The sequence below is a fragment of the Mirounga angustirostris genome, unplaced genomic scaffold, assembly GCF_029215605.1.
Source record: "Mirounga angustirostris isolate CCGP_5_RB_7025 unplaced genomic scaffold, mMirAng1.0.hap1 SCAF_15, whole genome shotgun sequence".
Taxonomy (NCBI): domain Eukaryota; kingdom Metazoa; phylum Chordata; class Mammalia; order Carnivora; family Phocidae; genus Mirounga; species Mirounga angustirostris.
This window is the reverse complement of record NW_026991723.1, coordinates 42,552,151-42,566,724: the sequence shown is the minus strand read 5'-3', so window position 1 is coordinate 42,566,724 and position 14,574 is coordinate 42,552,151. Positions and strand designations below refer to the sequence as shown.

The window sequence follows — 14,574 nt, the reverse complement described above, 5'->3', positions numbered from 1 at the left end:
CTTTTTTCTTCTCCTGTTCTCTTCTATTGTGGTTTGATGACTTCCTTTAGTGTTATATTATTTTTCTTCACTTTTTGTGTATCTATTACAGATTTTTGGCTTATGGTTACCATGAGGTTCACATAAAATAAACAATATTTATAGAGCAGTTATTTTAAGTTAATAGTCACTTAAATTTGGCCACTTTCTAAAAGTACTACATTTTTAACCACCTTCACATTTTATGTTTTTGTCATATTTTACATCTTTTTACTTTGCGTATCCCTTACCTAATTATTGTAGTTATAGTTGATTTTACTCCTTTTGTCTTGTATCCTTCATGCTAGCTTTGAGTGGTTGATCCACTACCTTTATATATATTTGCCTTTGCCTGTTTCTGTTTTTTTGAAGTGTATACTTTATTGCAACTAAACAAATGGAACCTCAAATTTCACTTCTTAACATTCTTGAGTAAATGTGATCTGTAGGGGTATATGGATGTTATACACTTGGTATACTAAGAATATTTAGTCATGGGCCCCCAAATCAAACCCAGATATACCCATTTATGCAAATGCCAATGATACTGTGTATCAATATTTGGCAAATTAGCACAGTATAAGTTGAAACTCACATCTCTAATTTTTTTGTGATTAAAAAATATTAATTTGTGAGAAATTTCTAAACTATTAAAGGATTTTTATTTTTTTCAAATTTATTTATTTTAGAGAGAGCTAGAGTACGAGGGGTGGGGGGGGCAGAGGAAGAGAGAGAATCTCAAGCAGACTCCCTGCTGAGCATGGAGCCTGACATGGGGCTCGATTCTACAACCCTGAGACCATGAGCTGAGCCAAAATCGAGAGTCTGGTGCTTAACTGACTGAGTCACCCAGGTGCCCTAGGACTTTTAAATAAATTTATTTATTTTTTTTTATTTTTTAAAGATTTTATTTATTTATTTGACAGAGACACAGTGAGAGAGGGAACACAAGCAGGGGGAGTGGGAGAGGGAGAAGCAGGCTTCCCGCCGAGCAGGGAGCCCGATGTGGGACTCGATCCCAGGACCCTGGGATCATGACCTGAGCCGAAGGCCGACGCTTAATGACTGAGCCACCCAGGTGCCCCTTAAATAAATTAAAAAAAAAAAAACCAAACCTTCAGCATAAATAAAAACAATTTAATAAAAACAAATAGTTTTGCCTACTCATTGCTTTCTAATCAGTTTTGAGATTTCAATTGAAAAAAGAAATTCTAACATAAAGCCCCATATTTGAAAAGTATTCAGTTGGCAGTCCTTGTTTGGTTGACAGCATAGTATCCAAGCTTACTCTTCTACTTCCATACACATTCATCATCATATGGCAGCCTTTAAGAAGTTCAGACAGAGGGGCACCTGGATGGCTCAGTCGGTTAAGCCTCTGCCTTCTGCTCAGGTCATGATCTCAGGGTCCTGGAATGGAGCCCAGCTCAGGCTCCCTGCTCAGCGGGGAGCCTGCTTCTCCCTCTCCCTCTCCCTCTCCCTGCTGCACCCCCTGCTTGTGCTCTCTCTTTCTCTCTCTGTCAAAGAAATAAATAAAATCTTTAAAAAAAAAAAAAAAAGTTCAGACATATTTAACAGAACCTATTTAGTTGGTAGTAGAGTTTTCATTTATAAAAAAGCAGCTTAAGTGTGTATTACTATACAGCTTTAGCGTGGCCATAAGTAACATCTCAATACAATCATTGGATAAACTAATAAAACAGCTTTTTTTGGTGTTGTAACAGAATATTGGTTTTGGAGTTGAAAAGGCCTGCATTTGAATACTGATAACTTTACTAACTAAAGCTGAATCTTGTGTAAATTCCTTTACCTATCCATTTCTTTATTTATACTTGTAAAAAACACATAAAGTTACCCTCTTGGCCATTTTAAGTGTAGATGTCTGTAGCGTTAACTATATTCTCGTTACTGTGCATTAAAAATTTTTTTTTAAGATTTATTTATTTTAGAGAGAGAGCGGGGGAGGGGGAGAGAGAGAGAGAGAATCTTCAGCAGACTCCCCACTGAGCACGGAGCCCCCTGTGGGGCTCGATTTCACCACCCTGAGATCATGACCTGGGCTGAAATCAAGAGTCAGATGGTTAACCGACTGAGCCACCCAGGTGCCCCCCCAATTTTGTTTTTTTGTAATAATTTCAGGCTTACAGAAAAGTTGGAAAATAGTAATGGATTCCCATATACCTAGATTCCCAAATGTTAACATATACCATGACCATGTAACTTATTTAAATTGAGATATAATTCACATACCATTAAATTCACTATTTTAAAGTGTACAATTGGGGCGCCTGGTGGCTCAGTCGTTAAGCGTCTGCGTTCGGCTCAGGTCATGGTCCCAGGGTCCTGGGATCGAGCCCCGCTCGGCAGGAAGCCTGCTTCTCCCTCTCCCACTCCTCCTGCTTGTGTTCCCTCTCTCGCTCTGTCTCTTTCTGTCAAATAAATAAAATCTAAAAAAAAAAAAATAAAGTGTACAATCAGTGGTTTTTAGTTATATTCATAAGGTTGTGCAACCATCACCACTATTTAATTCTAGAACATTTTCATCACTCTGAAAGAAATCCTATACCTGATAGTGGTGAGTCCCTTTTCACCCCACCCCCACTCCCCAGCTCTTGGCATCTTTAACTTTTTGAACCACTATTCTCTCTTTTATAACATAGGCATACTGGTACTGATACTGAAGTATTTTGAGATAACGTGAAAATACCTAGCATAGTGTCTCTCTAAGGCAAGTGCTGAATGCCCACTTAGTTTCTTTTCTCTTATCACAGGAAAAAAAAATACTATACTTAGATCTACATGAATTATTTTCAAAACTGTGATGACAGAGAAACTGTTTCTAAGTGAGAATTCTTTTACTAGTTTATCAACCAACAATTTACAAGATATTAAAAAACATAATGGGGGGACCTGGGTGGCTCAGTAGGTTGAGTGACTGTGTTCGGCTCAGGTCATGATCCCGGAGTCTCTGGATCCAACCCCGCATCGGGCTCCATGCTCAGCGGGGAGTCTGTTTCTCCCTCTGACCCTTCCCCCCCTCATGCTCTCTCTCTCTCTCTCTCTCATATTCTCTCTCTCAAATAAATAAATCTTAAAAAAACTCCAAAAAACATAATGGAGGTGATTATGTTAAAATAGTTAATGTAAGGTAAAAAAGCCTGTGAAACTCCAAAAAATACATGTGTAAAATAATGTTTTACAGACACAGACTAGGGAAATAGATCTGCAATAGGTGCCTATCGTGCATGCTTATTGTCATTGATTAATTTTTTATTTTGAAGTTTTATTTTCTTGACACATTTTACGTATCCATTGTTTAAACATTTTCAAACTTTGTATGTTTAAGTTTATAACAAGGCATGGTAAATACCGCAGTGTGGTAAAACCAGTCAAGGATCATAAGGGTTCCATTGTTATCTTAAATGACAGACACATACACCTCATGACCTGGATTTGATTAGCCTTTGATGATATGATGGTTTGATCGTGGACATACTGTTTAGCCAAGATGTCTGCATTTTGAGGAATAATTAGTTATGGTTCTGATTGCCTTACCACAAATGTTGCAAATGTTCTAAATATTTATATTGTAGTAGGAAGCAGCCTAGGTAGCACAGGGATAGAAAGCATGTGAGTCAGAAAGGCCTGAGTTTGAATCCCAACTGTGCTTTGGGAAATTTGACAAGGACAGAATTTCTGAAAGCCTCAATTTCCTCGTCTATAAACTTGGAAGATAATAACCTTCAGTGCATGGGGGTTGGAAGTGAGGATTAAATTAGACATTGTGTGGGACAGGACCAGCATAGTGCCTGACCTAAAATAAAAACCTTAAAATGATGGGTGTCCTTCAGATTTCCTTACGTGCTGCTCACAGAAAGGACTCTGTGGTACTTTGATTCTAATTTATATGACCTCTGTTATTTGTCTAGAACAGTGCATATTAGGTTATTTCTTGTGAAGTAGAGAACTACAGTGTTCAAATGAAGAATCTGAAGAGCAATGAAAATATTAATTACCTTAGTTGTGGTCACAGTGGTGGGATCGGTGGGATTATTTCAACCCAAAAAGCCATTTAAAAAAACATAATACTATTTAAAGTTAGAAATTGTCCAATTTGAGAATATACATTTATGTGGTAACCCTTCTGTGATGAACACTCTTAGTCTCATTTTATAATAGAACTGCTGAATTAAATGTGATCGAATGCTCTTTTGGTATCAGATTCATAAACATGATTATACATGGTTTTTTGTGGCTGGCAATGAGCATAGGAATAGCAGTTTTTCCCAGTCACTCAACCTGGCAATTCTTTTTTACTTTCAGTATGTCTTACTGTCTAAGTTCTTTGAGCTTTAGCGACAAAACTACATAGTAAATTGTCACAAATCTGCCTGTTTGGACACTGCAGTATTTTGCCATCATGACATTAAAGGAAAAACAGTTTCTGTAATAGGGTGAATACTTCTGAGCAGAAACAAAGGTCAAGCTGTAGGATGAACTTTTGAATGACAGCTAATGTTAGCGTGGCTTAAAGGGGAGATGCCAGGTCAGCTATGGGCATTCATTAGCTTCATGGATATGAAATGACAGCTTTCCCCCCCTTTAATGCCAGGGGTGCTGAATTATCTAAAAGCAAAAGCTGTGAAAATGAGATGGTAAGAAATTAAATAATCAGAACATAAAGGAACCAAGGAATTAGTATTAGCTAGGGTGTGTATGAGAAACATTCCAGATAGGCACTGTGATATAAGTTCTGTTTCTTTTCTAACCCAGATTCTGTCACTGACTAGCTGTTCGATCTTTGTAACTTCTTCGGTACTTCTTCAGAGCTCCTTATCTGAAGAGCAGACAAAATGAAGAACGGAAAACCGGTGTCAGCCCTCCTGCAGTATCGATAGATTGGTAACGGCTACTTGAGAAGAATTCTGAGATTGTGCCTTGGGTCACTGGGAAGCAGTTGAGCAGTTGCTGATTCGTGACGGTCACTGGGGTGCTGGTGGGCGTGTGTGCTCGCAGGGATACGCGTTTGTAGGTACATGCATCACATTTATTGAGTATCCTATTTAGTGATCCCTTTCGATTCAAATTTGTATCAGAGGTTACATTTTTCTTGCAGTAGGGGTGAGACAGCTTTCCTTTAATCAGACTGAAAGCCAATGTACCTCTACTTTTGGGAGAGGATCATAGGCCATGGAGCTAGCTGCCCAAAAGGCATATAGTGATGGCATCTAGCAATGAATGAAGTGGCTGTTGCCAGAACTGAAGAGTTGTGTGACTCTTGATCTCAGGGTTGTGAGTTTGAGTCCTGCGCTGGTGTAGAGATTGCTTAAAAAAAAATCTTTAAATAGACTCACCTGGTATTCCTTTCTAACCTGCAGATCTGAGTGAATCAAACCTAATAGGTCCTTTCTTAAAAGTAAGCCATCAAATGAACCATAGTTAAATGTTTTTTTGATGTAGGGCATTTATCTATTCTAGGATAACTTTCAAAGCTAAGTGGTATTTTGGGTTGTAGTTTAGTACCACATGGAAGGAAAACATGTAAGAAAATCAGTGATGGCATGTAATTCTTGCCATACTGATATACGGCAGAGTATAAACGGCATTAAAAGGTGCGGAATCCTTAGCAACTAGTGCAAGTTACGATTGGCTCGGCAGTGTTGAAAGCAATAAGATAGCTTTCAGGTTTATAAAGATACAAACTATTAAGGAATTATTGCTTGATTTTAAGAATTCTTAAGTTTCTAACATCTTTTGTTACCTAAGAAGATTATCCAGTTATTGAAGACTTAATCTGTATTAGAAATGGTATAATGACTTTTATGTATTAGGCCTTTATTTTTTTCAAAAGATTTTATTTATTTGAGAGAGAGAGAAAGAGCATGAGTGGAGAGAGGGGCAGAGGGAGGGGAAGAAGCAGACGCCTTGCTGAGCGGGGAGCTAGACGCAGGACTCTTATTATCCCAGGACCCTGAGATCATGACCTGAGCTGAAGGCAGATGCTTAACAGACTGACCCCCCAGGTGCCCCTGTATTAGGCCTTTATACAAGGAAGGACCTGTGTGAGAATAACTCGTTAGCTCACCTCACTGACCAACAAAATTAGTAGTTTTCCTTAATGTGTATTCCTTAAGATATTAACTGTAGCAAACATGCTTGCACACAAAGGCCATACATTGCCTTTTTGAATTTCTTTGAATCTGTCTTAGCCACCATTAAGATTGTCCAAGGACATGACTCATGTTTATTCATGTTTGAGTCACCAAACCTTGCATAAGCCTGGCATACAGTAATTCCATAAATGTTGAATCAGCAGCTGATTTTACCTAAGAGTAACAGTGAGCTACCAGGTGAAGATCGTGTCCAGTTTGAAGTCTAGATTGGGGGATCTGAAAGTATACTGGATTTTTCATCCTGTAATTCATAGAGGTTAGTGTGATACGTTCTGTTGTGATCAGTTTTTATAGAGATATCTACAGAACCTGGAAAGTGAGTGGTAACAACTTGAATTTCTTTGCTTCAAGTTTTTCCTGTCAAAGTCTATCTAGACTTAAAACTGTCAGTAGAGATCTGTGCATGAAAAAACCTCCAAAGAAACATTTTTGTTTAAAAATAAATGGTAAATCAAAATTTGTGTACAGAATAATATAATGTTAATGTGCCTTATATAAGTAGATGTAAACATCTGGTAGCCTAAGCCATCAGACTTTCACAGCTGCAAAGGACAGTAGTGGATCAGAGTTTGGCATCTGAATGATTTGGTTGCCTTCTGTTTTTGGTGTTTTTACACCACCGTTCATAAAATCTAGAAAGCAGCACAAAAGCTAAAGAATGGGTGCTCTGGGCTTTTTAAATGATGGGGGCAGAGCGTGATGGTAGTGGAAGACAGCGTCTTGAGAGCCCTAAAAACAGGCTAGTTGTGGCTCTGATGTCCTGGTTCCTCATCTTTCAAGTGGCATAAACATCCCTGTGTTGTATATCTTAGATCAGTATGACAACATGTTTGAACGTATTTTAAAGACTGTAATTCTGCGGTTTCATTTATTTCGTTTTATAAATATTATATGAGGACCTCCTTTATGCCAGGGTATTGCCTTTGGAGGTGGAAGTAATTCCCTAAGGACTTTGCAGTCTGGTGGAATTCTGGTTTTTAAAGACTGTGTTTCATGGTGTTTCAGTTTTATCCTACTGAGATATTTGCTCTGAGTCAAGACTGTGTAAAAAGGAAAAATTTGAAAATGTTTTGTTACTTTTCTGTCTCTATGCCTTATACAAACTTGACTCTTAGAATTTACCTATGTAATCCCCCACATCATGTAGGAGGGATTTTCTGGTATGATAAATTTTCTTTTGGCAAAGCCAAAGTATTCTAGCATATGTTGAACCAGGTGTGTAAGTTGACTAACTTTTAGACATGTAGTTGTCATCATTAATATAGGTGGCTTGCTTTCACTTGAGATGCTGTGAATAGCCCAAGGGTTGTTTCTGAAAAAGCAGGGAAGTTTACTTTGCATGTATGTATCAGGGTTGGCTCTTCTACAAAAAACTAAAGAAAATCATCATTTTTACTTAATGGGATTTGTTAGTGTTAGTCTTAAAAGTTGATTAGCAACATGTCTTCTTTTTATTCCTGATGGTGAGGGCTCATTTAAGGACCTGGGAGAAATTAGGGTTGATGGTTGTAGTGTCCAACTTAAAAAAAAATAAATAAATAAGGGTGGCATTAAATTATATCCTCGAATTGGTTTTCTAGATTTTTTTTTCCTAGAAAGAATGGTTTAGCAAAAGTTTTAAAAATCAAGGTAAACTAGAGACTATGTCACACTCATGGGCATGTTATTGTTTGGGAATCTTTTTTTTAATTTTATTATGTTAGTCAAGATACTTTACATCATTAGTTTTTGATGTTGTGTTCCATGATTCATTGTTTGCGTGTAACACCCAGTGCTCCATTCAATACGTGTTTGGGAATCCATTTCATCTGCATATGCACGTTAGTGTTTTCAAGACTATGTCACTGATGGTCCACTTTATATATGGATTCATTTGACTACATGAATAGTTAGTAATCACTGACTACATCTTAAAAAAAAATGACCTCTATTCCTTTGTCCAAATCAGAACAAATTGTTTTTGAAAGCGGGGCCACGAGGATACCTTGAATGACCACAGACCCGGCCCAGAATGGAAAGGAAATTATGAAAAGGAGGGAGCCATTCCTTTGGTCCCCCCAATCCTAGTCTGGGAACCATTAGCAGGACCATCTTGGTGTGCAGTATATTCATAGCATTAGAGGCAATTTCTAAAACTGTTAAATCCAATCCCTGTAGGATTTTAGAGATTAAACTCGCCACCCTGTGTTACAACCAGATGAAAATAATTATGTACTCCAGCTTGCTGCTAAGTGGGGTAAAATGGATTTCTAGTGCCAGGATTCTTAACTAGGTGAGATGGGTGCTGCCTTTTACTTAAAGCTCCTTGCAGTTAAAAGCTTTATCTTATTAGAACAAGTCTCAAAACTGGTAAGACTGGGAAAAAAAACAATACAACTTTAGACACCAGTTCTTTTAAGACCTCTTCTGACTGAAATCCATGTTTCTTGGCAAGAGACTTAAATCTCACATTTAAAATATATCAGAACTGTGTCTTGCATATACTAGTTTTTTGCTAACTAGATGTTAAGTGAAAAGTTTTTATTTTTTTATTATTATTTTTTAAGATTTTATTTATTTATTTGAGAGAGAGAGAATGAGAGACAGAGAGCATGAGAGGGAGGAGGGTCAGAGGGAGAAGCAGACTCCCCACCGAGCAGGGAGCCCGATGCAGGACTCGATCCCGGGACTCCAGGATCATGACCTGAGCCGAAGGCAGTCACTTAACCAACTGAGCCACCCAGGTGCCCCAAGTGAAAAGTTTTTATAAGCACAAAGGCAGTGCATGCTTGTTCTGCCTCTGTAAGGATAATAATGGGACCTACTTCATGGGTTTGTGGTGGTGAGGATTGAGTGTTACTAATGTAAAGAACTCAAAAACATGCTTGACACAGAAAAATCAATCAGTTGTTGATTGAAATATTAAACAAATTTTAATGCCACATAGAAAAAGTAGGCAATGTTTGCTGTTGTTATTATATGAAGTTGCTGCTGCTAACATTTCATCCGTATGAACTGTGTCTCCATTTGTGTAGAAGGACAGTGCTGATCGTTGCATGCACTTTGTACTCAGTTCTCCTTTTCAACGGTTGCATAGAATTTGTGATAACTAGTGAATGAAGCCATTACCACCTATTGACTAGACTTTTCTTAAGTACTCATGGGTATACATGACTGATGTTGTCCCAGTGAATGCTGACTTCTGTGAAAGAATATTAACCAACCGTTCACAGGTGAGGATGCCATTAACTCTACCCATTGTAGAGTTAACTTTTCACTTAAAAAAAGGAATTAAAGGTAACAAAAGGGGATGGGTGCATCCACTCCATATTGTAGTACCTTTTTATTAATTCATTAATACAAAAATTCTTTGCTGGTGCTAAATATCTATCTATCTATCTACACACACACACACGCATATATATATATATAGGGCATATACTGTACTAGGCTCTAAGGAGTCATTGATAGGGAAAGAAGAGTTATACTCCCTTACTCTTATGGTGTTTGCATATGGATAGGGAGACTATTATTTAGATAATCAGGCAAAATTGTAAAATGGTAAATGTGGTACATATTAGGAATACAAATTTTGGCTTTCAGATATATGTCTTTTGAATGGTCTTAAGAAAGTATCACTATGGGACGCCTGGGTGACTCAGTCGGTTTGAGCATCTGCCTTCGGCTCGGGTCATGATCTCACGGTCCTTGGATCGAGCCCCACATTGGGCTCCAGCTCAGGGGGAAGCCTGCTTCTCCCTCTCCCTCTGCCTGCCACTCCCTCTGCTTGTGCACTTGCTCACGCTCTCTCCCTGTCAAATAAATGAATAAAATCTTTAAAAAAAAAAAAAAGTATCATTGTTTTCCTCTTCTCACAAAAGAAAAAAAATGGGCCCAGAGAAGATACTGGACTTGGCCTAAGGTCAGGCAGTTGGTGAGTAGCAGTCTGACTTTAGTCTGATTCTAAGCTTTGCGTATTTTTTGTCCTTCTCCAGCTGCCACTTATTATAACCAGCATGAAGAAAGAAGGAATAAAGTGGCCACAGTTTATAAAAGTATTGATCTATTTTCGTAGTGTTTGAAATAAGTGAACATTTGCCCTAACAAGCATACTTGGGATCTACAAATGAATAACACTGAATCCTTTATTAATATAGTTTAACTCAAGAGTGGAAGTTAAGGACGCCTGGGTGGCTCAGTTAGTTAAGCGACTGCCTTCGGCTCAGGTCATGATCCTGGAGTCCCGGGATCGAGTCCCGCATCGGGCTCCCTGCTTGGCAGGGAGTCTGCTTCTCCCTCTGACCCTCCTCCCTCTCATGCTCTCTGTATCTCATTCCCTCTGTCTCAAATAAATAAATAAAATCTTTAAAAAAAAAAAAAAAAGAGTGGAAGTTAAAAAACTAAATATCAGCATTATTTTGCTTTAGGGGACTTGAAATTGGCCCATGACAGTCAAACTTCTATTTTTAAAGATTTTATTTATTCATTTGAGACACAGAGATAGAGCACGGGTAGGGGAGAGGCAGAGGGAGAGGGAGAAGCAGGCTCCCCGCTGAACCAGGAACCCAATGTGGGGCTCCATCCCAGGACCTTGGGATCATGACCTGAGCTGAAGGCAGATGCTTTAACCATCTGAGCCACCCAGGTGCCCCAGTCAAACTTTTTTTTTTCTTGAGCCTTGGAATTCCTCCCCACTTTTCCAAATGGAGTATTATTTCTCAGAACCACAAAATATAAAGAAACGGACACCAAATGCAGTTAGTGGAATCAGGGCAGATTTTCCTGAAGAGTCCTTTGAGCTAAGATCTGAAGGATGAAGAGAAATTAGTTGGGGTTGGGGTTTTTGTTTTTGTTTTGCTTTGTTTGAGGTTAAGTCGAAGGGTGCTGAGTATTGGAAAAAGACCAATGCCCTGAGATCAGAAGGAGCTTGGGACATTGGAAGTGTGGACAGAAGGCTATTGTAGCTGGTGTGGAAAGATTTGTAGAGCTATGGAGAAGAGCAGCTTGTAGGCCATGGTAAGACCCTTAGTCATTATTCTAAGTGAAATGGGAAGCTGTTGAAGGTTTTAAGCAAGGTTTCAGCCCACATCTTTTTTTGAAGTTCTAGCTCTGGCACTTGTCAGTCCATTTGAGGTGATCCTCTTTCTGAGGCTGGGGACATTGTCCCATGTGTAGTAGTAATGATTCCTTACGGCAAGCAGCCAAATAACGAGCAATTCCCTGCATGTTAGGGTCTGGTGATGGGCCTGCAAGGACAATAACATTGAAAAACAGAAAAAATTGCTCTTTGCCCTTAATAAACTATGGATAAAGGAACAATAAAAGAATATAGTCAACTATTACTACTCTGGGGCTAATGACCCCAGATCTTTGGCTTCTCAGTCTACTTTTTTCTCTTCTCTCTTGGCATTTCATTGCTTGGGAGTACCTGTTCCAAGAAATGGAATAATAGTGGAGTTCAAACTCAAAATGGATATTTTATATTTTAACAATTATAGTAAATTGCTTATAGGGACAGAAGGTTGAAATTGTCCAGGAGAATGTTCTTTGGATTTCTTTGTTAATGTTGTCTCTCATCTTTAGGTGGAGCTTCTAAGAAGAATTCATCATTTGGGGAATTCACATCAGTTGTCATTTGGGAGTAGGAGTTAGGTTGGATGTGACAAGAGGAGGATGGATTTGTGGGAGGATATCACTGCAAGGAGGGTTTTTGCTCTAATTCTCCAGATACATAGCTGTGATAAGGGGTGAATCACTAAACTTTTTATAAGGCTGATTCCTTGTCTATAATAACAAGGAATGTGGATTCAGGGACTTTTCTCAAGTTTTGTTCAAGTCTTTCTGCTTATTTTCCCTTCAGCCATCAAAATGCTACATGAGAAATATTTTTAAAATTAATGTGAATTGTTACATTTTTGTCTTGAGGATTTCACAGATCCCTTGAAAGAATATTCTGTTTGTTGTAAGCTTGGGATAGGATTCACTGACTTGCTCGTTTTGTATTCGGGGCATGAGAGGGTTGAATGATTTTAGAAATTCTTAAAATGATTGATGATGTTATAATAAGCAGGTCAAATGTTCTAGCTTTTTGTTCTTGATAAGGAATCTTTTAGGCCTCTACAATTGGGCAGAACATATTGTGTTCTTAGTGTTCCGTTTCACAGATTGCCTGTTTTTCTCCGGAATTCTGTGCTGCCTCATGGCTTCTTTTCCCTTAATAGTCCGACACATGACTGATGGCGTCCCAGAACCTTCTGGATTTTCTTCTCTTATTCTGTTGGCATTTAAGGACATCAAATAGCATCATATTTTTCTTTTGAAGAGTTTCTCATTGTTTTAAGGACTAAAGAATTCTCTTTCACATCCTTTCAAATGCTTTTCTCAAGAATCCATGTTGCCTTCAACAGAAAATCAGAAAATCTTTAAATCTGAAGTTTGGTTTCATTTATTCCTATAACCTTCTCTGGTTTCTGCTCAACAAATGGTACCACGTGAATGAATCTTGTGACGTGGCTAGTTCAGAACTCCTGTAACCAGAAAACTGCATTGCAATGTTTTACTTGTGGCCAGCCAGAATTCTAGTAGATTGGCTTGCTGGTTGCCCTCTTAAGTGTTTTTGTTTTGTTTTACTTTGTTTTGTTTTGTTTTGGTTTTTTTGCTTGAGTATTCAATTTTCTTGGCCTTCCTTAGCTTGCTGGTAGTTACGTGCTGGTCTGTAACGCTGTATAGAATGGTAAAAGAATTGTTGGTATAACTTTCCAAAGTTTCCTAGATCTTGCTAGATGGGTCTTTTAATAGTCTTGTTATAAACATGTTATGTGTATTACCATTATCTGCTCAGTGGGATGAAACAGAAAAACATTAAAAAAAGTATGTATGGACCTTGTACTGCTCGTGTGGCACAAAGAGAAGATGGTGGTTTGAGAAACTGACCCCTGAGCACTTGATTGGGTTTTGAACACGAAGTGAACTCAGGACAGAATGTATGTACGAAGTTTGATTTCAGCCACAGGCTTAATTGTGTGGAGTTTAGCCACCAGATCTGTTCATATGGGTATCGTATAACTTCTGGAACTTGAATACTTCCTACATTAACTCCAGGTTTCATCCTATTCCAACCTTGTGATGCTCTATAGAAACACCCCCTCCAAAAAAAAAAAAAAAAAAAACCATTACTCTGAATTTGAGGAAAGATCAAATGCTTTATTTGCCTTCTTATAAAAGTTAACTACAAGTCCAGTGTTAGGAATTTTAGTTGGATAAGAAACATCACATGAATGAATATAAATACATTCCAATTCTTTGAGTATACATGAACTTTCTGCTTATTGGTTGACTACTAAGGTCAAGGCAAATGAAAATGGTCATTGAAACTCATCCATCTTTTGGACATTTGGCACTTCATTCTACAAATGTGCACATTTATGATTTTGGCTCATAAAAGCTTTTAAATATTAAATTTTTTATTTGGAAATCTGTCAGCCCGTTTTGAAGTCTTTTAATTTGGGGGGATAGGTTAGACTGGAATAATAATAAAGTATGCTCTGCAAATAATTGCAAATACCAAAATTATTTCTTTTTTTATAGGTTGCCAACAAATTTTATAAATTGCACCTTAGCAATGATTATTTTAGGTTGTCTAGCTTGTCAAGAAGTACAGTTTCTGTTACAAGGAAATAACGACGTTTTCATTTAGAGGAGTATGAAACATTTTCCACAACCGTGAATCTGTTATTGGCTTCATTCAGCCCACTGCCAGTGGAATCCAATTTCTAGAAGGCAGAAGCAGTGCCATTCACTCTTGTTGTTCTTGCACCTATTTCTTCAAATTTTGAGTCCTTCAGCCTTTAAGCATCCTTAGGGTGTTCCTCTGCCAGGTTAAATGTGTGAATTACAGAGTGGAGAGTGAGTTGAAGATTTGTTCCATTTTCTGCTCTCAAATAATAATTTCTCATAGTTTTCTTTTTCCCTTTGGTGATCTACTTTCAGAATCTGAGTCACTAAATGAGTTTTATCGAAGGTGGAAAATGTACTTAGATACTTAGAAATTGAAAGGGGATTCATAAACTGGCAATCTCCTTGAATGAGAGAAAGAGAAAGGTGAATGCCGCCATCCCTCAGCACAGGTGATATTAAAAATTTATTGAGCTTAATGAATGTTAAGCATGGCAATTTTAAAGATTTTAAGTAAGCAATTTTATATTTTAATGGTGTATTTTATAGAAATAAATACCCTCCAGTACAGTTTCATTCTTTGTTTAGAAAACTACTGAAACTAGTAGAAATTTAATTGAAATATAATTGTGCAGTTTCTGAAAGAAAAATCTGGAATATGTTGCTTAAAAAACTTTTAACATCAATTCTAAATTTCTGCACAAACCTTTTAAGCCTTTTCATAGATGCA

At 37.9% G+C, this 14,574-nt stretch overlaps 1 protein-coding gene across 5 annotated transcripts in view; it reads left to right on the top strand.

The window, feature by feature from the left end:
- BNC2 (basonuclin zinc finger protein 2) overlaps positions 1–14,574 on the top strand; it is a 433,411-nt gene that overhangs the window by 23,621 nt on the left and 395,216 nt on the right. The window contains exon 1 of one of the 5 annotated variants that reach the window (XM_064579716.1): positions 1,543–5,050. The exons of the other annotated variants lie outside the window; for them this stretch is intronic. The gene's annotated coding sequence lies outside the window, so the exon portion shown is untranslated. Of the gene's footprint in view, positions 1–1,542; positions 5,051–14,574 lie in introns of those variants that run through there. 5 annotated transcript variants of the gene reach the window in all.